Raw genomic sequence first — 21,830 nt, 5'->3', positions numbered from 1 at the left:
GGTGCCAAAAATAACAATAAAAGTTTTTTCCCCTCAAATAATGAGGTATCCCTTATAATTCAGCCCTATAAAACCAGATTTGTCAAGTTCTAAATTGGGTTGCAGCAATATTTCATTACAGCATAAATCTTCCTTACACCCTAGTAAAGATGCCTAATAATTTAATATGCTATAATTTATTTTTATTTTTTTTAATCTGGAACTCATCGAAAATTGCCTGAAATAGGCATCTCCTTTATACTTTATAGTCCATTTTCCACATACATATAGCTTCCAAAATGTAACTGGCTCACATTCTTTGCATGGAAAAACATTTACAAAGTGTGGTTGTATGTAGACTAAAAAAGGTTGTAATTATCTCTCTTGGGCTTCTTAGGTAGGTCAGTGCACATCCTACACAGGCTTCTGTATTATCCCATGATATTCATTGAGCATCATTTTTTTCAGAAGGCAGCAGAACCCTCTGAAAATAATTACACTGAGTAAGAATTACAAAAGAAGGAGAGGAAAAAAAAAAAAAAGATTCCAAATCCAGAACTTTTAGGACATTCACTTTTTAAATAATAGCAAATTTCACAGCACTTTTTTGCTGAAATGAATTACTATTGCAGGATTCTAAATTACACCTGGCTCACAGAATAATATTTCAGTGGATAACATGCAGATGAAAATAAAAGAAAGGAAAACTTAAATGAGCGGAGAGAAAAATAAAATATTACCAGTACTACTTGTTAAAATTTGGAGTTCCCATTCCCTCCTAGCTAATCAGGTCTTCGATAAAACAGAAACCATTCTGAAGTAGTTACCATAACACGTCTGCATAAACCAGCACTGTGAAAAATTCAGAACATGACGCATCAGTACTATAGAACATACACATTTTTCTTCATGAAGTGGATACGGCGAGAACCATTACAAAAAGTTAAGCTTGCTCCAAGTTTGAAAAGCAGTGATGTCACTTTCCTTCTGCTTCTGAGAAGCGCGCACAGTTTACGTCCTCATTTCCTGCTGTCTCTCTTTACTTTTCTTAAAGGCAGCAACATACGACCAGCATTGCAGCACTTCGGCGCTAGGACAGTTGGGGGAAGGTGGGACAAGCCTGTTTGAAATCTCACCAAGCTCCTTTAACAGCAATTCAGTAAAACCTACACCACCCGTAGTTAAAATAGAAGGTGGACTGCTTTTACTTGCTGTGTCTCTAGCAGTCTGCATACAATTTTGTTCTTAACCCTGCTCAAACAAGGGTCACCAACAGCGTGTTGAGAAGCTCATTCAGGGTCTTGATCCAGCAACATCCCACCACAAGAATGCCCCAGAAAGCATCGAAATCAAGCACGTGGCAATTGAGACGTGTCTGACCGACTGGAGCTTATTGCAGAGCTGCACACGCTGGAGAGGAGCCCCAATGCGGGCTTACATCAGGACAGCAAGTGTCACTACCATGTCACGGCTCACTGCCATAGCTTTCCAAGGATACTTTAAAGGAGGAAGAAAAATTAATGTATATATAACATATAATTATTTACTGTCTGTATATAAAATATATAGAAAAGAGGAAAATGTATTTTTTTAGTGAAATATTTTATGCTGGAGTGGGGCTTTAACAAAAATCTAATTTTAGGTCATTGACTCACTTCTCCCACAAACGAAATGATATCAACCAATTCCTAAAGAGCGAGGCAATCTCGAAGCTGTTCACTGGAAAGAAAAGAGGGAAGGAAAACAAACCAAAGGCTGGGTTCCTACCATCCCAATCCCTCTCCTACGGCTCCCACCAAAGCAGCAGCAGCCTTCCAATGGTATTTGAGGCTCTGAGAGCTCCTCCAGCCTCCTCGCCCCACTGTTTGCGCCGGGGAGGCCGCAGGACAGAGGATGCTCTGTCAGGGTTCGTGCAGCCTTCTGACAGGCTGGGGGTTACCTTCTGAGGTTGCTGTGGTTTAGGTTTTTGGAGTCAACTGCTAGGACTGAGACTGCTAACAGGAAGCTCCCTGGTTCACCATTCCTCCCAGTATTCCTAAGGAACAATCTGTCTGAAAAAGATTTTTATTGTTGTTATTATTTTTCCTTAAAGCAAGAACCTGGTTATCTAAGATTAATGCCCAGCCAGTTTCCCCCCAGTTTTTCGTTGTGTTTTTTTTTTTTTTTTTTTTCTTTTTTTTAAAGAACTGTGTTGGGTTTTCTGGCCAACAAGGAAGTGCAGCTCGGCTGATAGCTGTTGGGCTGATGCAGATCTGCAGGAACTCTACCAAGTACAGTGCAATTATTCTGCATTTACAGCTCCATCAATAAAGGCAAAATCCAGGAAAAAATGGTTTTCAGGTATTGAAATTGTACTGGCCTTAAAAACGTAGTTTTAGCAGATTTCTGCTGACTTTTGAATTGCTCAGATCAAGGGGGAACCTGTCTTAATTCTCATCTTTCTAAATGCACTTACACTGGCATCTCAGTTAATTCAGGGTATCTACAACAATTAAGTTTAATTTTGTTATTCTACTCAGTGCTTTGTATTTCATGTCTGCAGTTTATGTATACACACCAAGAGCATGTCAGTGTTCGTTTGGTTCGACCAAATCACTAATAAATACCTCAAACACGGATTTTTTTTATTGTTAGCATTCTTCGTTAAAGCACACACACAAGAACAGCAAAAAGCAGAAAAAATGCAAAACTCTCTCTCCTGAGTAGCAGTTACTTGCTGAGAAAAAATGATGTTTTTCTTTACTGAAACATTTTTATAGCTGGGAAAACATGCAAAGAATGGCTAAATTCATGTGCTTGTACGTTTATTAGTTAAAATATTTCTTCAAGGAAGGTTAACCAACAGTTATCAACAGTTATGTCTAACGTGCAGTCACTTAAGTGGTGCTGTCCACAAAATACTAGTGACAAGTATCGGTATAAACAGCAAAGGAAGGACATGATAGTGTTTATTTCACAGGTGGTTCATCTCACAAATGAGACTCAGAGCTTTTATAGATTTACAATTAGCAGTGTAAATTTTTAACGATTACAGCCTTGGTTAGTCTTCGTACTTGCAGAGTTTACATCTACTACTCCCAGTGCACTTAGTCTCAATTTTGACATCAAGATACATCAATTAAATTATTTAAATCCCCAACATTCACTACTGCCCTCCCTTTGTGTGTGTGTGTGATTTGAAGAAAAAAAAAAAAAAAAAAAAAAAGAAAAAAGTCTCCAACACCTCTTCCCAGAAGTATGCTTTCTAGGTTTTCGCATACAGAGCAGACTGGAGCTTGAACCAGCTGATCTGTGCAAGCTTTGATGACTCGGTTTTCAAAATAAACGCCAGGAAATTAGTCACGATAGGGTAGCATCTCTAGGGGGCAGTTTGGGTGGCCACCACCAAGATGTGCATGGAAGGGTGTGCAAGAAAGAAAGATTGGTATCTACCACTTCCTCTCTTCAGCCAAAAAAAGAAAGAAAAAAATAGAGAGCTCTTTCTTGCCTGCTGCAGACGAGCCCAGGGGCAGGAGAGGGCCGATGCCGGCCTTCACACACCACCAGAGAAGCAGCTAACCCAGCAGTTTTGGTGGGGAAGCTCCCCGAAGCCAAACACACACACAGTTACACCAGCTTGGTTAAATAGTGGCCTCATTACGTTCCTCAGAGGGGGAGTGTTATCAACGTAAGCCATGGACCGTAAAACATCAGACAGACCTTCAGAAGGACAGCCCTCTCCACTCACAAGCAGCCACTCGATACCTGCTCAGCACCCACGTCCATAAAAAACACAGGATAGCCTAAAAACTCACAACCTCCCTACAGTGAGCCCACAAAAGAGGCTCTTTCCCCCACCCCGCATGAGGAAAGGAGAATCCCCCCATTCCCCAAACCACTGGAATAGGAAAACTGACCAGGTGGAAGGCTCGGTTTCTTTAGGATTTGGACCGTGCCCCAACACGATGATGACACAACAAAATTCATGCAGCCGGCAAGAGGCAGGGCTGCTCACAGAGAAATTTTAGAAGCGAAAGCCATTGGCAACTACCCCTCAGACAAACCCGAACAGCTTGTTTTGGCCACGAGCCAGAGCTCAGTCAGAGGCGTTCAGCTCCAGCCCAACAGATTTCGGTGATTACAAGAAACACGTGCTGGCTGGTCGCAGGGCCAGCCGCCTCAGCGCGCCTTCCAGACTGCTCTCCTCAGGGACAGCACCAGAAATGGTCAACACTCAACAAAAAAAAGTGTTTTTAGCACTACCTGCAGAAGGCAAACACCACAGGTGAAGAGACAAGTGTCAAGTTCTCCTCCACAGACTGTTCAGCTTATCCTAGCACCTTGCCAAACATACTCAACTCTCCAATACGTGTATACGTGGCAGACTGAATTTTGGGGGTCTTGGAGGCTACTTAGATTCTCTAACCCAACAAGCCCCACATCCTCCGCCACATGTCCTGCCAGAGATGCGACAAAGGCAGGTGCAGAAGGAAAAGAAGGTGCGATGGCAGCCCAGGACCTATTCCTGCCTGCTGAAGGACGAGGAGCTGAGCGGAGGAGCAGGAAGAAGACCCCTCCAAGTGCTGCCAGAGCAGCGGCACACCACCGAGATACAGGACCCAGCAGGCCTACCCTAGTGGAAGTGTTCTGTAAAAACTTATCTTTCACATGCTTCCATGTCACTCACACGGGATGAAAGAGGAACAAAAAGACCCCCTGTGAAACCGAGAAAAAACCACGCAGGAAGCCTCTTGTGAAGATAAGAACATGCCCCCCTTCAGGAGAGGAAGGAGAAATGGATGGATGGACTTCCTGATCCAAAAGGCTTTTTCCAACCTGGATGATTCTATGATTCTATGAAATGGGAACCCCCAGAGAAATGGGAACCAAGTCCTGAACCAACCAGGCTGGAGAGGCAGCCTGGGAATAACCTCCATAGCAGCTGTGGGCTGCAGGATGGCTGGAGGAGACCCTCCCTTCCCTTCCAGGGCACCACCCTTCCTAAATCACTTAGAGCAATCACCACACCACTGCAGTGCCCTGGACTAACAAATGCCTTTTGAAGACCTCAGCCCAGTCCTTCCTCACATTCCCTCCTTTGTCTCTTCTGACACCCTCCATCAGCCTCCAGGCTCCTCTCTCTGCCTGGTGGCTTTTTGCAGGTTCTGGGCATGACAGCAGCGCACAGCACCAAGATGTGAGGAAACCACTTTGCTCCCTCTCCAGGCAGAGAGGAAGGAGGAGGAAGAAGAAGGGACTGGACAGAAGAGCCTAAGCTAACCTCGGCTGGCAGCAATCACAATTTGGCCAAATCCAATTAACCCACCTGCAGCCCTGTCTCTGGCGGACTGGTGACTCCAGACTGCACGGGCTTTGCAGGAATCTGTTTTCTTTACGGATGCTGTTCTCCTTTATCCTCATTAACATTACTTGCTTATTTTATTTCAAAAGCAGGGAAGTAACTATTAATTATACTCAGAGCTGTATAACACAACCAAAGTCTTCCCTTTTCACACAGAAAAACACCTAACGAAACAGATTTTAGTAGTCTTCACCTAGAAAAAGACTAGAGAAAGGGACAAAGAAAAATGCATTTTTTTTAAGCTTTAATGTTCTCCCTGGAAAGCCTCCTCTTCCCAAACACTAGTACAAATTCTCAACAGATTTCTAGCCACACGGTAATTACATAGACTAGTTCCTTTGAAATTTAAAATGTTACTTAACAGCAAAAGGGCGATGTTAAGAGTCCTGGGTTTTTAAGCTTTCTGGGATCATTACGTTACTCCAGCTCCATACAGCCAGGATACAAGAAAACGTACACAGAGAAAGACAGCAAGAAGTAAGGTATAACGCGGCTTTAATTTACTAAGAAAAGGAAAATTTGATGGATGAATAACGGAGGAATGATGGATTGATTTATTCAGTTGTATGCAGGGATATGACCGTGTGACAGGGCCCATGTATTTATACCACTCACACTTTTGGTGAGTTGGAGTTTCTCTTTCACCTCCTGCCACGTTTGTTACGCAGCCCCTACAGAGTGCCATGCTCCCTCCTGGAGATGAGGAACCTGCCCTCGGCCCAGGCCCACACACCTCTGCTGCCTTCCAAGTCACACACGCTTCCCTCAGGGACCAGACAACAAAACCCACAACACACAGAGCCTTTATAAATAAGAATTTGCCTTTTTTTTTTCTGGAACTAAATAAAAGGTATTTCCCTTAGAAACAAATCTCCTCATCCCAAGAAAAAAGATGACAACATAAAACCATTCAGCATCATTTTTGTTTAAAACTCAACAGTTTCAAGACCAATCTTTTTCAGCCATTAAAGCAAGTCGGGAAGATACTGTGGGGAGGTTAAGCTCACACTTCAAATCCACTGCTTCTGATATCTGAGAGGTTTCATACGGATACTATCCCATAAAGCCTTCAGCATCACATTTATGAGCAGAAGGACACATTTATTTCTTTGGATTGGAAAGATGGAGTAGATGACCAACACATCAGTGGTGGAAACTGCTATGCAATAAAAAAACCCACAGCCATGTGAATTTATAAGTTCCTCTAACGAAGTAACGTGTGCCAAGCCAAGCAATTCTGATGAATTACATTAGAAGCCTATAGACTCCTCAGAAATAATTAACTTGCACAGAGCTGCATCTGCACAAAGACACGCATACGCTCAGGAAAATAAATTCTGGCTTCTTACATGCGTGTGCTTTCACTTGAGTGTAAACCTATAAGATTATTAACTATAATAAAGCTCTAAAATGGATACTAAAATGGCGTTTGAGGGCAGCATCAGACACTCCAAAACCATATATAAGCTGAGTTCTATGTACTATATAAAGGCAAGTTTCAACTAGAAAGCCTTACTGTGATTTGTGGTGCTTTAAATGCACTCTTGTAACAATTTTAACAGTTTAAAATATTGGAGCTTAGTCCCAAAGAGATATAGCTAGAGCTAAACTGCCATTTTAATGGAAATTTTGCACCCTCTCTCTACGCTCCACTTTATAAATAAACCTCTAGACTTTTTATTGATTTTTTTAACATGATAGATTGAGCCTCTCTGGCAGAGTGGGCCAAAGAACAGCCCATGAAAAATTACAGGTTCGCAATTTGTGAAAGGGACAACAATAACAAAACTCCCAAGGGAAAACTCTTGCAATATAATGCATATGTGTCTGTGCTCATTGCTTTTCAGATCTGCAGTGTATATGCTCAGATATATACATATCAAGACCTCTTTACTAAGTTTACTGTCAGAAACAAAAGAATATCACCCCCAGTTACATCACGTGCTGTACATCTTTTGCAGCTGCAAAGCACAAACTTGATTCAGCGCCTGACTTGAGTAACACTTGCTCTGAAGTGGTGTGGGTCACGCCACCAGAACTGCCTCAAGGAGGAAGAAGTCTTGTAGTAGTAGTTCAAGTCCAGAAGATGTAGAAGTAAAATCATTCAGGAAAGCTGTTATGGTAAATAGAGCAACAGCTAGCCTGAGTTACCACAGTTAACAGGTGTTACAGCCTCCAGGGTCCCGCACCAGGCAGCTCACCAGGATAGTGTCCTGCTGACCCAAATACTGAGCAACCAGCTCAGCCCATGTGAACGTCACCAAGAGTGTCTGTGGTCAAGCCGTGAGATCACAGCTCCTCCTGCAACTGAGCTGAGCAACATATGGCAGCAGCAGACTGAAAACTTAATACCCATGCGCACGGATGGGAGCGCAATGGATTCATAACCTACCCATGTGAACAAGCCAGGGTTAGTTCTCTGACAGACAGGGACCACTTGGCTCATGTGGTCCACATTTCAGTTACCAACATTTTGCTAAGGATAAGCAGAACAGCTGATAACACAAGTTCTTTTCTTACACAGGGAAGGACAAACAAACAAACGAGAAAAAAAAAAAAAGGAAAAAAAAAGGAAACAACAAAATGCCAGCAGCAAAACCTAAACTTTGTAAATACAATCACAGATATTCTGCAGTTATTTTGTCTTTCTCCCACTTGGTTCATCTCTCCTTACTGCAATTTATTTTTTTTAAACCTGGATCTATTCACTCTAAGTGTATAAAAATGTGTGTGTGTGACTAGATTAAAAGGTTCCTTGAACACATGACTGTACAATATTGTTTGAAATCTTTGCAGGATCTTGCAGACTCCTGTGCGCTTAATTTTAGAAACAAGGACAACAACAGAAAATCAAGAACCCAACAACAACGTCTGCCATTTCCATATGTGCTCTATATTTTACTAGTTCTTTACCAGAAATGAAAACAAAACAAAACAAACAAAAAAGCACCACAAAAATATTAGGGGTATAATATGACTTCCCTGACACTTTGACATACAAGATACTTCTGAGTTGCTGGGCTCCTAGAGATCTGCTACACCTAGCTAAAAGTTCCCCAGCTGATAGGCAAAAGGAATGACTGTTCAGAAGGGGATGTGAAGATGATGTGGCAGAAGTACCTGGAATACTGGGGGATTTTTGTCGTGCAACCCCTCAGAATGATTTTCAGTGGATGCAGTAGCATTGTTTTAAATCCAGATGACTGCAAGTCTCTCCACATCCTCCTCTTAGTAGTTGCTCTTCTTCAGATGATGGAAGGAAAATCAGGGTCAAAAATGGCTACCACAGTAGTAACCGATGGTGATCTAGTACACATGCACACAACCAGCGGTACATAAAACAGCTCAGGATGCTCAGCAATACATACAGGGGAAGATGGGGTCAAAGAGTGGGAGACAAGCAAAATAGAAATTTTATTTCAAGTCTTCTCCAGCCCACACCACCAAAGCCACCAAGCAGGGGTGCAGCACATGCTCAACATAGAACCTGTGGGCTGATGAAGAATGGTGTTTTTTTCCCAGATATAGCCAAAGCAGATCCAAAACCAGAACTACTGACTCCTCCTCAGAAGTCACAGCTCTGTAGTTGAACCATCGCTGCTACCAGCCATCCCGTTGCCCGGTGAGAAACATGAACTTCAGTGGCCAAAATTTTCAGCCTGACCTTTTTGCTAGCACTGGACTCATGCAATTCTTTTTCCCCATTAAAAGTCTAATTTTAATATACCGCCCCGCCTCGGCTCGCAGGCACCTGTTACTGACAATTATCAGAGAACATATGGAAGAGAAAATAAGAGCATATGGCTATACGGGTAACTGTGCTGACGAAGTTCTCCCCTCGAGCTCTAGAAGGGACGTGTAATTTCACTAGTTTTTTTCTCAGAGGCCACCTCCACGCCATGTGTGAGCACCAACACCGGCAGGATAATGCCAACATGAGCCCCTGATCTCTCCCCAGGCCGGGCCTGGGCACGGCGGGTCAGGGCTGTGCGCTCCTGCTCCCTGCGGGCATCCCCTGTACCTCCTCCTCTGCCAGGCCCCTGACGGGGACTGTTACAGGAGAGCTGAGCCGGAAACGCATCAAAAATGCACAGCATGTGAATGGGCAGCTGTAACTTTTGCCTGCCATGAGCCTGTTGCAAAATTGCTGATCTACCTGGCCAAAAGGCCTCCTCACCTTCCTCCCAAGGCATGGGGCAGCCGATGCAAGGCAGGAGGGAAGGGAAACCTCCACATCCATCGTGGCAACGGACGGTTTTGTTATAACATTTACTTTATTTGATAAGTAACTGGAATCAGTTCTGCACATAGAACTGTGTGGCTGGAAATTTAGGAGCCTGGATGACCACTATCCTTTTGCTGTCTCTGTGTGTGTTTGGTACCACCATCATCCTAGCACAGTCTGCCACACACCATCACCTGAACCCAACGTCATGTTTCTCCCCTTTCTCTCCCACATGTATTTATTTCTCCCATGGGAGGCGACTTACTTTAAAATTGCCTCACATTAACAAAGGCAGCAACCAGCTTTCCAAAATGCCACCTGGCAGGCAGGCCTGCAGGGGGGACCCATGCAGTCCTGCTAAAGGGTCGCCAAGCCCGCTCACCAAGTAAGGTCCATGCCTGCCGATGGCAAAAGGCTTCAGCCCAGAGCTTTATTTCTCACATTTCACTGTGCAAAAGCACAATTAGGGGTCTCTGAACCTAGATGAACTTATCAGCAAGCCACGGGTTGTAGGGAAAGACTCAGGAGGTCAAGCTCGCGCTCAGCTAACAGCCCAACAGGGAGGAGAAAAACACCTGAATGCAGCCCGGCTGACATAAGCCGTGATGTCACTTCCATTAAAAAAAAAAAAAAAAAAAAAAAAGATCTTTTTTCAGATCCAAGATGCAGAGATATGTAAATCATCTGGCCTCCATTTCAAATAAACAGTGAGAGATAACCCAAAACTTAATTTACTCTTGCAGCCTTCGTTCCTGCTCTTCAGAGGGCTCGAACAGCGCGGGATCAGATCATCGGTGAGCAGGGAGCCAAGCCGCCTGTACAGGCACGCAGCTTCACGGCAGTCCCACCCTGCGGTGCCAGCACCGTCTGGTTCTCACTCTTCAACATGATGTTTGTTTTTTCTTCTCTTTGGGGAGGAAGTAATTTTAAACAAACTATCAAAAAAAAAATAATCTTGCTCTAACAACTCTACAGCAATTTTGGTACAGTCATGGCTGAAATTTACAGTTCTCTAAGGATAGATTTAAGAAGCCAACCAAAACAGGTTAGGATCAGAGAGAAAGGGCATCTAAGAATTACAAAAAATGCCCAGCTAAATTAAGAAAAAATAAATTTTAGCCAAACAGAAAAGAAGAAACCAAAAGAAAAGTCTGAAAGTGCAAAAGAAAAAAACCACCAACTTACTAAATTTGGGTAATTCAAAAAAGGTTGCACAAGAATTTAACCATTTTAAGAATATTTTTAATATTACCAATTTTTTTAAATAGAAAAAAAAATCCACAAAAAAGTAACCTCTTAAATACAAACTTTGCCTTGAGTGGTACACATACCTATTATGCCAGTAAATATTTTCAGAACTTGGGAACATTTATGAGAAAATTCAACCTGGAGGGTAATCTTCCTGAAGTTTCTACTTGGCAAATGAAAATAGTGCTTTTTCACAGATGAATATCCTTCCCTGTAATTGTTATTCTGTTACCGTCATGTAAATTGGTGTTTCAACCAAATGCAGCTTGAAACCTACCTAATGAAAAAAAAAGCACAAAAATCAAACCAACCTGCACAGGACAGGGCAGAACAGTACTAATAACATGTAAGCACAGGTTTCTAAATAATAAAAAAAAAAGTTGTTGCATAATTTATTCACTTCCCTACTAGTTTCAGAGATTAAGAAAGATAGCAACGCTCTGAGATAACTCAAAGATTTCTTTTGCCTTTAGCTCAGTAATTTACAGGTCTTCAGGTTTTGTGTTTTCTTGCTGTTGCTGTTCTACAATGGGAAAATACTGTGGAAATAACATTTACCTGAATTTCCAGCCTACAAAGTTCGCTCACGGCAGCTCAATACAGCCGCTTGTCCACCAAACGCCATAAAGAAAGACTTACAGTAAGTGGTGACTAATCTCTACAGCATATACTGTACGTGTATCACTGAGTCAGCTTGAAAGTTCGTTCATTCACTCGAACACCGCTTCTTCCATCCCCTTTGCTCTGATCTGCAGACAGATCTGTAGTCTGGCTCCGCTTCATTCAAGGAGAGGTTCTCATTGCCTTAATAGGCAATAGGTGCAGGTACAAAACCGTCCTGCTATGGCACAGGACTGACCTAAAAACCCTGGAGTCGCCCACATAGCAGCAGAAAAACAAACAAAGCAAACAAAAAAGGTCCCATGTTCGCTATGAGCACAAGCCCCCATGGCATGTGGCCACTGGTCCCCTGCTACTGAACGAAATGCCCAGTCCCCACCTTTGGCCGATCGTTTGGCAACCTAGCTGTGCCAAGCAGGTAAGGTACGGCAAGACCATGTGGTCTGACCTGCCGGTACCAAAAGCAGCCCCAGAACAACACAGGAACATGCTACAGACCGCTAGAATGGGCACGTTCAGCTTTGCATTTGATGGGACCTAAAATGAGGTGCCCCGCTCTTTTGTTCTCTTTTTTCATTTCTTGCAATTTACATACTTAGCAATACAGATTTTCCAGAAATAACCTGAAAGTAAAAGTTCCTCCTGAAAAATACTGTTTGTGCTAAGTATAGCATGGGGCTTAAATTTAAGGATTTTCTTCACATAATTGAAGCACATCGTCTGCTTTGTAATTACAACTCTTCAAGTAGAAGAACACAATTATTACAGAGTAAAATAACTACAGCTAAGAGCTGCCTTAATATACTGACCCAATCTTGCACCTTCTTCCAAACAGTCACACAAGTAGTTTGAGCAACTACAATATGAATAGACATTGCCACAGATGACTAAAAATTGAAAAATTTGGCCCAATACAGAGCACACTTAATCCAACGGAAGCATCTCCATCAACCAGCTTTATGCAGTAATGTACATGCCATTTCCACAAAGCCTACGCTGAAACCTTATGAGTTTTGGACCATTGCCTACTGTCTGAGAGCTAGTCTTTAAAATCAGATGAGTCCATGTTATTTTAATGAACCCCTACTTTAACTAACGATCGAGTAGTTAGCCTAGGAATCACATGCTACCAGACTTGAAACATGGAAGTATCGTTCCCTTCATAAATTATTGCACTTCTGCAGGCCTAGGCTCTCATTTATATCTGTGCACTCAGATTAAAAATCCTCTGGACAGTTGGAAATCTTTGAAATACATGTCTGCTAGCACCTCATTTTATCACCCCCTGCTCATGTTGAGCAGAACCTCAATAGGCAGGCAGCCACAGTTGGCTTAACACACAGACTTTTCATTAACAAAACAGCACTTAACCCAGTGTCTGTTCTCTGTGTACCTCCCTCTTCAGGTGTATTATTTCTTTAAATTTAAAGTAGTTTTTAACTTCAAAGACTGATTTTTACTACAAGCAAAATGAAGGGTAAAATTCATCCTCTGCAATGCATTTTTGGTTTTCAAGCATATAAATGGAGAAGCCTTTTTTCATTTTACCTGCAAGGCATATTCTCTTATTCATGCTTTTTCATTATAATAGCAGCAACTTTAGAAAAGTATTAAAGTTCATTATGATCTAGCTCTTTCAAAATTTCATAGTCCTGAAAATAAAAACACTTTTCTTTAGGTAAATTTTGCTTCTCATTTTCTACTTCTATCAAACACACACGTAGGCAGTAGCAATACTTTATCTTGATCCATGCAGCTCAGATACCAGTTTACTCACTGACAGCATAAAATAAGCCTAGCTGATGAAAAAATGCAGAGAATTACTGTCCATCATCTCCACTGAGAAGTTTCTTCCAGTCTTGCAAACAAACAGCATCAGTGAAAGAGGGAGAAGCTACCTGCTTGTGCTTCTGCAGACATGCTGGCTTAGAAGAATTACCACCACCTTAAATGAAGACATGCTCCTGTCATACTCATAAATATGAGTTCAATGTAGTTATGAATATGAATCTCACTTTTCCATACATAAATTGTCTGCTAATTCAGCAACCTCCCTCTCCTCTGTACCTGATTTTTGGCCGTGCAGGCTTATTGAAGCCCATGCGGATGCTTCGCAAGGCATTCCTGCAGATGAAGACTGCAGTGACAAGTGCTTCGCTGCTTGTGCCCAAAGACATCCTCTAGCAAAGCAGACACCTGGTTCCAACAACCTGTCCTATCTTGGCATTATGCGGATGGTGAGGGTCCTTCTGGACAGAGGCAAAGAAAGGCATTGCTAACGTTCAAATGAGTACAAAATACCATGTTTTGCCCTGCTTGGCGTGCTACTGCTCGCATCAGTTGCACTGCCAAAGAAATTCAGAACTTCAAACAGCTTCACTCAGTCCTTTTTATAAAACGTGTCTTGGTTCAGCATCTCACCACTAAAGCATGTCAATCTCTGAGATGGTTTTCTGCCCTATTTTTGCCAGGAACTCATCAGAATATCACTGCAAGTACTTGTTTATTATCATTGCTGTGATGCTGAATTCACGTTTTTACACTGATCAATAAAAACTAAATCAACACACTACACACCCAGCCCACACATGAAGAAAATTCATTTAACAAGGAGATCAAAGTTGTCTACCTTCTACTGCTGTAAAATCACAACCAGCCTGTTGGTTTTGCCAGTTATCTTTGAAGAATGATTGGAAATGAACAAAAAATAATTCTGGAAGCACATACTGAAATCGCAGATATAAAACAGAGATAGGAGGACACATGCAAATAACCATGTGGGAGACCGCTGCGTGAATTCGAATCGCATGGCAGGCCAGCGAGGCAGCAGTATCAACGCTTCTGCAAAGCTTCCACGTAGGTGAATGTTAACTAATACTTTTGTTCCATCAAAATCCAAAGGGTTAGCAACTGGACGGCTTCCACCTATTTCCCTCCACTGTATCAGAGGCACAAGCAGCAACCCAACTGCTGTGCTCAAAGCAGTTGGGTTTGAGCTTCACAAAACGTCAACCTGCGGTTCAGGGTACTGTAACCTCCTTCACTCAGCAGACACAGCTTCGGTAATGGCCACAGAGCTTGTGTCTATTTAAAGTCCCACGTCGGCCTAGGAGTCATTGCAAAGGTGATGCTTTCAGCGTCCAGAGAGAGCGCGAGGCACAGTGCTCTCGCTGCTGAAAGCAGCCCGTATTCAACCCAACGACGACCACCTCCCCACAAGGTAAGCCCAGCTCCAATGCTCAGGATGAGACAAAGTAAGAGGCAGGCCAAAGGGAAGCAACAGCAAGATGATTAAGGAACTCGTCCTAAACATCTCAGGGCTTTGGTGGCCTGAATTTTGGGGGAAAAGAGAGTTCAGCTTAGCTATGTAGGGTCTTTAAGTATTAAGACTTGTGGCAGATGTGAATCACTTAAAAACCGGTCAGTATCCAACTTTCATTTAATATCCCACTGTTGCTAATAGTGCAAGGCTTAACTTCATAAAAAGAGCAATAAGTACGAAATTTCCACGTGAAAAAAATCAGCAGTATTATTTACTAGTCAGTTGACTTTCTGGTACAATCAGGCTCTTCCACCAGCATGCCCTCTCCGACCCCAGAAGGAGCCTGCAGGGCAGCAGTAGAGATGCAGCACCGAGGGCACAAGCCCAGCAGGCAGAAGGGTCAGCAGCAGCCCTCCTGACATGGTGAGGAGCTACACGCTCCGGCCAAACAATCCTCATTTACCTACTCCCATGTCACACATCGCTGCACTGTCCACATAATCTTCAGCCTCTGATCAAAGTGAGCATTAATAGCATCTCATCTTATGCCTCCGAACTTCCACAAATCTATAATGCAGCATTTCCAAATCTGCGGGATTTAAAAACTGTATTCAAAATTAAAGTAAGTGGAGTCACTTGGAAGAAAGAAAGCATTACAGCATATGAATAATATACTTCCTACTTAATGATAAATTGTATTCAATTCTGAATGCATAGCAGAGGGCTATTTCAACTTCTGCAAAGCTCCTAGTGCATATGTTTCACTAGGACCCCCTTGAAGCCATAATCCTGCAAGAGTGCCCATACGCATTTGTGTCATAGCACAGCAGTGTTTACCTCACTAGCTGCTCCAAAACTACACGCTAGGACTGTACTGCATGTTCTGTTAAGAAAATGAAAGAAGTTACTATTTAGGTCAAGTGTAAGATTAAGAGAGAGAGAGAGGGGAAAAAAAAAAAGGGGGGGTTGTTAATATAGCTGTAATTGGCATAACTCTCCAAACGTAAATAGAGATCCTTCCAAGAAAAGGCATTTCTAGTTTTGATTTGGCATGTGAAACATAACAATACTGGGAAAAATACTTTTCAGCTAATAGAACTGGAGCTCAGACAGGACTCTTATCCACACAGAACTGTTGCAAAACCCCTCGATCCCCTAACATACACTATTTTACCAGTAGAATTTTTGGTTTAAAGGGGAGAATGTATTACAGGCCATTGCTAAACCCATTAGCACTAGACTTTTTTTTTTTTTCTTTTAAATACAAAAACTAGAACATGGACTTCCCTCCTATCTTTCCCCACACCCCCCAAGCACCCATACACTAAAAATATATAAATAAAGGAAATGAAACTTCCCCATCAATGAAAATAGTGTAGGGGGGGGGTGGAGAACAATGACAAAAATGGGTCTGTACAGCACCTTTTTATTGCCAACTAAGAATCAAACAACTTTAAGACAGAGAAGTTTTCAGCCATTAGCAAATTTTAAATTGAATAGCCACTGACTTCACAGCTTCATGGTTTTTCGCAGCCCTATGCTGAAGGAATTATTTAGGATTTATTCATTCAAAGAGAAAGTACCTGGTTTAAGTTCTGCATCTCGGATGGACCCTGTCATCCTTGAAGAAGCCTGAAAGCCTTGAGACAGGGCAAACAAAAATCTCCCACCTTTTAAAACAAAGCTGCTGATAATGCAACACTTAACCCATACCTGTTTTGCTGGACCAACCCTTCCACAATCCATATTTTTGCAGTCTTAACACTTCAGGATTTGCTGGAGGTTTTAGAACTCGAGTCAAAGCTTTTCCTCATAACAGAACACAAGATTTTTGATAAACAACAACAAAACAAATACCAAAAAAGAGCATCTACAACAATCTTGCTTTGCTATAAATGCAATGGAGTCTCTCATGAAGAGAGAAGGAAAAAAAAAGAAAAAGAAAAAAAGGCAAAACAAAACCTTGCAGCACAGCACTTCAAGGACATATCACAATGCAGTCTCTATCAAAAATCTTACAATGAGCACTTGACAAGAGGAGGGAGGGGAAAGGCAGCAACCATTTTCTTGCTGGACTAAAAAGACTTGAGAAAATTTGTGATAAGGCCCAGGATGGCTGATTTATAAAGGCCTCAGTGGTAGCTTAGGAAAACTCAGCATTTGTGTCCATGTTCCTGGAAAGTAAGCTGACCAGCCGACGGAAAGCTGAATATCAGTGATTTGGATAAAATCCTAACAAATTTTAAACTGTAAATTGGAGAAGGACAAGCCACAAAGAAAGAATCCGCTACCTTTCGCGCCTACCTCATATCAGCATTTTGGGTCTTTCCAGAGCAAATCATCAGTCAACTACGAAAACTTAGGTGGGCTGTTTGTGTGAGACGCGCTACCCTTTGTTACGGAGTAAGCTAAAACCACAAGACTTGTTTCACCCAGAACCTCAGAATACACCCAACACTACAGAACTCGTCCAAAATGTTGCAGCAGCCCCACTGTAATACATAGAGCCTAATCTCTAAAAAATAACCTGTTACAGGGTAACGGGGCATCCATTAAGAGCGTGCTGTGGGCCTCCCAAGCCGTTATCCCCCTGAGAAGAAAGTACGACGAACTACGCGCCTGCCTTCTGCTTTTGGAGGCAGCAGGCTGCAGCCTGAGCACATTTTCCAGCTTTTCCCCACACAAATCAATGTCCTCTTTCTCTCAACAGAACTCTCTGAAACAGAGGGCTAGAGAAAAGCTGGGAAATGTCACAGGACTTGGGTCGTTTCTTCTGATCGATGCAAGGTACGTGCGCCGTAAGGGTGAGCCGATAGCCAGAAGCCTGGCGGACCCGGCCCGGTGATGCTCCAAGCCCCTTGCTTCCAGCAGGCCCACTCCACCACACAGCCAAACTGGGGAGGCAGAAAATTAACACCTGTCCTAATTAGCAGAAGCCAACATCCAGCACGAAGCAGTGCTGACAGGACACGCTGCGCTGCCTGTGGCGCCATCCCGGCCAGGCACCACCACGTACCTCGAGGCCTATGGGGCAATTTCTCCCCAAAATCTGCAAGGCAGCTTCACTCCTGAGCGTGTCCTACTCAGAAGCGAGTGGATCTCTTCAACCTGCCTGGTTTCAAGCAAAGAGTTAACACAAATTGAAAAAAACGACGCAACTTTGGCGACCGTTCTTTTAGCCATGCTCAGACAGTCTTTGAAGGAAGAGACGCCTTTCTTAAAATATATTTAAACGTGCTATTTTTGTCTTTATCTTAGAAGGCCCAATTTCCCCTCACAGCCCTGCAATTGATGACAATAATAGGTTTCTCAGCACCGGACAAGTTATGAAGAGGTTTTAAACCTTCACATGCAGTAAAACTCTCTGCCTTCTTTGTTTTTAGTTTGAAAACCAGCTATAAACACTGACACACACAGCAATGGTCCTTCTTCTCAGCAGCTCCATGGAAGGCAGTGCCACCACTGGTGCTGCTCGACGTACATAAACATGAAAAGGCCTGGAAGCCATGCCAGGCAGAATTAACCTGTGTACTCAGAGGTGCTCCTGTCCGCACTGCACAGGCAGACTAGAGGCAAAAGGGTCCCTCTGATTTTAAAAGAAAAACCAGACTGATCATAATTCCTCACTGGAAGCTATGCTGCCTCAAAAAAAGCTTAAGGGGGGAAGAAAGTTGTTGCCCTTTCAACAATTACATCTACCAAACACTGCTTGCCTTTTTTTTTTTCTTTTAAGTATTTCTAAGGAAGCTGAAATGAAACTGCCTTATCTCACAAGTTGCTATGACACATCATAAAGAGACGTAGCCTTCCAACACCAGAATCTCACAATGACGCTACAGACCCAGGGGCCTCTCTTTAGGTTACCACTGTCCCGTTACAGAACTGGGAAAGGGAGAGGAACGCCTTCTCCAACGCTTTGCCAAGCAAGTTTCTAAGTGACATATTCCCCACTAGACTGGAACAAACAAAAAATTACAGTAAGAGTTTAAAATATTCACAGCAGAATATTATCTCACATTGCTTTAGGAAACTTGCAGTACATTATGTGACTGTTTTCCTTATACTCTTCTCACACTCCCTACCAGATGCTAAGTTACAATCTCAGTTTATAATGACAAACCTCAACACATCACTAGAAAAATTAAAATGGCCTGAAGAAGTACAAGCAATGGAGCTCCTGAGCTTCCAGCCTAGGAATTCCCTTTTCCTACCCAGCCCTGCTGAGCACTACCCAAAAGTGAAGCAACCTGAAACAAGGACTCACTTTCCGGTCTTAAACGCAAACCAGAGGCACGTGATCAGCAGCAACACAGAGGTCGAGAGCATTAAGTGGTAAGACATGGAGCCTTTTTCAGCCTCTCCAATGCAACTTGAGTCAGTGTTAGATAGGGAGGTTAGTCATGCTGTGGTTTATTTACGCTAACCCTGGCCAAGGCAGGATCCCTACCTGGCCACCCCTGGGCCCCATCCCTCCCCGCGGGTGCCCCGGGCAGGACATGCATCGATAGCAGGGTGATTAAGTGCTGCCCTTATCATTTTGCCAAAAGGCTGATCCTGCACTCTTCGCTCGGGCCAGCTTCCACAGTGAAGAGCATCTGAGTTGTTTTTCCATTAAAGTTACATTACTCGTATTTGGGCTTTTCAAGACACACTGGTTTGACTGCACAGCTCCTTGCTGGAGTCTCCCAACTTCAGAAACTAGAGCTGCTTATCAACTGTAGTGGAAAATATCATAAAGGCATTTATTTGCAGCAAAATTTTCGCCTGCGGCATATACCCACACTTACTTTTTCCAAAGCACGGGATTATCAGCTGTAGAAGAAAAATGCATATGACATGTTTTCTTCATATGAAAAAAACACTTATCAAAGTTCTAAATAAATAAGGTCTATTTGGCATGACTTTCTTTTATTAAATACAAAGTCACACAGCATAATTTCCACACCATCGAGGCCTCCATGGAGCACTGATGAAGTAGCACCCTGGATGTTAAATATGCGCCTTGGATAAGCCTCAGAAAAGAAGGTAACATACCAGAGAACTTCACACCACGTCACTCCGGCAGGTATCAAAGTGAAATGGTTATTTCTAGATAAATATGTCTTATTAAGGAAACGGCTCCATTCTGAGCCGACGTAACATCCCAACGGACCATGAAGCAGATAAGCAATCACGGAGAACGGCCGCCTGTACAGCGTGCAGGAGTAGCTCATGCACGCACCGGTATCACAAGAGTGGGTCGTGCAATCGCGACGGTGCCTCCACAGACCGAGGGGAAGAGGCAGGGCGCCCCGTGGGTCAGCCGGGATGCTCGCAGGAGCAGCGGCATCGCCCTGCAGAGCAGCCCAGGAGGCAAGGCCCAAGCTGGAGGAGCACTGAACTCCCCTCTCTGCAGCAGACACAGCAAAATTACAGCTGTTGAAGATATAAAACTTTACCCCCGGTGATTACCTGCTCACCACGTTAATCACGCAGTTAAGTACTTTGCAACGTTTTCCATAAATAGTTTAGTTATGGGTCATCATATCTACTTTGCTGCTATTAGATTAGTCTGTAAAAATCTACGGGCGTCACCGGCGGCTGCAGGAATTATGGTCGGCGTGGCCACGCTGGGACAGCAGCAAGAAGTCAGATTTTACCAGACTGCCGTGCCGGCACCGCTAAGTTTCACACCCCAAATATTCAGGGCTGGGCTGGTAGGCATGAAAACCGATCTGAGAAGTCGGCAGAAGGATGAGTAGGCATTATCCATTTATTAACTGGTTAACTGCCAATTAATCTCCCTTGCAAATCATCTCTCTGGTATTTAAACATCTGGCTAGCAGTTCTTCTTCGCTTCCCCCCCCACCCGGAATTAGGACAGAAGAGAAAAACCACACACCCCTGCACCCCTCCAGCCACCACCTCGCTGCCTGCCCCTCTCCTGGTGGGGCACAGCAGGCAGAAACCCCGTCCCAAAGCGTCCCCACAGCTTCGCACCCCGCAGCCTCGCTCGGGAGGAGGAAGAGGAGGAGGAGGAGCAGGCTGCGGGGAGCGCCACGCAGGGGCAAGGGGGGGCGGGGGGGGCATGGCCACGAGTGGGGCTGCCACTGGAGGGCCGTGGCCCCCAAACCCGATGCCGTGACACCCCCCGGGGGGGACCCCCTCGCCGTGCTGCCCCCCCGGGACGAAGCCCCCGGCCCCAGGGCGGGCAGGTGGGGGCCGCGCCCCGCCGCCCCCCGCGGGAGGAGGAAGAGGAGGAGGAGGAGGAGGAGGAGGAGGCAGGCAGGGCCTCGCCTCCCGGGCGCTGCGGCCCGAAAAGTCAGCTGCAAACTTTTTTTTTTTTTTTGCAACAGAAGCCCCAGCTCATGCAAAAATGAAACTTGCCAAGCGTTCCCCCTACCTGGCGTGAAGTCTGCAACAAGTGCACGCGGGGCCGGCCGCGGGGCTCGGGTTTCTTTCTCTCTCTCTATTTTTTTTCTTTCTGGTTTTAAATCCCCCTCCCTTTCGCTCTTTTACTATCACATTATTTTGGCGGCGCCGAGGGAGGAATCGCGCTATGAATTGCCCCGGCGCGCTGCCTGGGTCCTACTTTATCGCGGCGCTCGGCCCCCAAACAAATATCGCTCCGCCAGGAAACGCAACTCCCGGCCCGGCACGGCTCGGCACGGCACGGCTCGGCACGGCTCGGCCCGGCCCCAATGCCCAGCACATGGCCGGGCAGGGCCACCCCCCAGCACCCCCCCCCCCCCCGGCCCGGGGCAGCGCCGCTTACCTGGGGCACGGCCTCGCTGTGCGCCGCCCTCGGGGCTCTCTCTCCTCCTTTTTTTTTTTTTTTTTTTAATAATTTTTTATTTCATTTTTTTTTTCTTCGCCCCCCCCCCCTTCCCTCTCCGCGCGATGCGCCAAAATCCCCGCTGTCAGCAAAATCGCTGTCAAATTCTTTTCGAGGAGAGGAGGGAGGCTTAAAAAAAAAAAAAAAAAAAAAAAAAAAAAGCAGAAGCAGAAGGGGGAGGAGGCTGCTGGGAGGCGACGGGATCCCTCCGCCGCCGCCACAGCCACAGCCGCCCGGCCCCGGCCCCGGTACGAAGCAGGAAGTCACGGCGCTGCTGCCGCTGCTGCCGGCGGCGGCCGCCCGGCCCCGCGGCGGGGCGAGGGGCGCCCGCCGCCCCCGG

At 44.5% G+C, this 21,830-nt stretch overlaps 1 protein-coding gene across 6 annotated transcripts in view; it reads right to left on the bottom strand.

The window, feature by feature from the left end:
- The window catches only part of TRERF1 (transcriptional regulating factor 1), a 101,145-nt gene extending 79,535 nt beyond the window's left edge, over positions 1-21,610 (bottom strand). For 4 of the 6 annotated variants that reach the window (XM_035321569.1, XM_035321573.1, XM_035321572.1 and 1 more), the window contains exon 1: positions 21,431-21,610. The gene's annotated coding sequence lies outside the window, so the exon portion shown is untranslated. Of the gene's footprint in view, positions 1-21,058; positions 21,225-21,247; positions 21,393-21,430 lie in introns of those variants that run through there. The other 2 variants (XM_035321571.1, XM_035321570.1) reach the window with 2 other exon arrangements.
- Positions 21,611-21,830: the final 220 nt, after the last annotated feature.

The sequence above is a fragment of the Oxyura jamaicensis genome, chromosome 3 (assembly GCF_011077185.1).
Source record: "Oxyura jamaicensis isolate SHBP4307 breed ruddy duck chromosome 3, BPBGC_Ojam_1.0, whole genome shotgun sequence".
NCBI classification, from domain to species: Eukaryota; Metazoa; Chordata; class Aves; order Anseriformes; family Anatidae; genus Oxyura; species Oxyura jamaicensis.
The sequence above is the reverse complement of the archived record's forward strand: the minus strand, read 5'-3'. Positions and strand labels throughout refer to the sequence as shown.